We start from the raw sequence: 1929 nt of genomic DNA on the forward strand, positions 1-1929 counted from the left end.
ATCAAAAGACAACTGGAATAGAAAAAAAGAAAAGAAAGCAGGAATGGCTACATTAATATCAGATAAAGTAGATTTAAGAGCAAATAAAACTATTAGGGACAGTGAGGAACGTAACAATGATATAAAGGTAAATCCAGGGCGCCTGGGTGGCTCAGTTGGTTAAGCGACTGCCTTCGGCTCAGGTCATGATCCTGGAGTCCCGGGATTGAATCCCGCATCGGGCTCCCTGCTGAGCAGGGAGTCTGCTTCTCCCTCTGACCCTCCCCTCTCTTGTGTTCTCTCTCTCAAATTAATAAATAAAATCTTAAAAAAAAAAAGGGTAAATCCACAGGAGACATAGCAATCCTAAATGTGTATGTACCAAACATCAGAGATAGTTTTTCTTTTTCTTTTCTTTCTTTCTTTCCTTTCCTTCTTTCTCTTTCCTTTTCTTTCTTTCTCTCTTTCTTTCGATTTATTTTAGAGAGAGATTGCACACACGTGAGTGGGGGTGGGGCAGAGGGGGAGAGAGAGAGAATCCCAAGCAGACTTTGCGCTGAGCTCTGAGCCTGACACAGGACTCAGTCCCAGGACCCTGAGATTATGACCTGAGCTGAAACCAAGAGCTGGACGCTTAACCAACAACTGTGCCACCCAGGCGCCTCCAGAGATATAGTTTCTTAAAAACACACACGTGTACATACATTTATAATATTACCCAGCAATCGCACTCCTGGGCATTTATCCTAGAGAAATGAAAACATATTTCCACACAAAAACCTGTTCACGAATATTCATAAAAGCTTTATTTATAGTATCCAAAAACTGGGAAAAACTAAATGTCCTTAATTAGGTGAATGATTAAACAAACTGTAGTATATCCTTAATCTGGAATGATACTAAACAGTTAACAGGAATTAGCTATTGATACATGTATCAACTTAGATGGCATTATGCTGGGTGGAAAAAAAAAAGCCATTTTCAAAAGACACATACTGTATGATTCCATTTATATACCACTCTCAAAATGACAAAATTATAGAGATGGAGAACTAATTACTGGTTGGTAGGTGTAAAAAAGTTAGGTAGCCTGAGGGAGATCTTTGTCATGGTGAAATAGTTCCATATCTTAATTGTGGAGGTAATTATAAGAATGTACACATACAATAAAGTGGCACAGAACTACACAAACACACATTGTACCAGTGTCAGTTTCTTGATTTTGATATTGTACTTCAATTACACAGATGTTACCATTGCAGGAAACAGGATAAAGAGTACACTGGACCTCACTGTACTACCTTTGCAACTTCCTGTGACTATAATTATTTTGAAATAAAGTTTATTTTTTTAAAAAGAACAAGATATAACTAAAGCATCCTCAACCCCCACCCCCCCCAGGATTTCTAGGAAAACTACTGAATTGAAGGGGGAAAAGGTAGAAATTTTCCCAGAAAACATATAATTACAAATACCACTCATATGGACTTGCTGCCCCAAATTGCTCTGAATAGACAGACTCAAACTTAGGATTTAGTTTAAATAGGTCATAGACTGTTAAGGTCTCTAGGTGGCTGAGAGAATCAAATGCACATCATTTGTATAGAAACTGAATTTCATCTAAGACCTCAAAAGAATTTCACCTGATAAAGTTTCAATGAAAATGGGTTATAATTTTTTTTAAAAGATTTTATTTTATTTATTTGAGAGAGTGATAGAGAGCACAAGAGAGGGGGTAGGGTCAGAGGGAGAGGCAGACTCCCCGCTGAGCAGGGAGCCCAATGCAGGACTTGATCCTGGGACTGTGGGATCATGACCTGAGCCGAAGGCAGTTGCTTAACCAACTGAGCCACCCAGGTGCCCTGGATTATAATTTTAAAAATCACTAAACACCAAAGCAAATAAGGCATTATGAGTAAGAGTCAGCGGAAACAACAGACATCAAAATAA

The sequence above is a fragment of the Leptonychotes weddellii genome, chromosome 5 (genome assembly GCF_054177405.1).
Source record: "Leptonychotes weddellii isolate Sample4059 chromosome 5, ASM5417740v2, whole genome shotgun sequence".
Classification (NCBI taxonomy): Eukaryota; Metazoa; Chordata; class Mammalia; order Carnivora; family Phocidae; genus Leptonychotes; species Leptonychotes weddellii.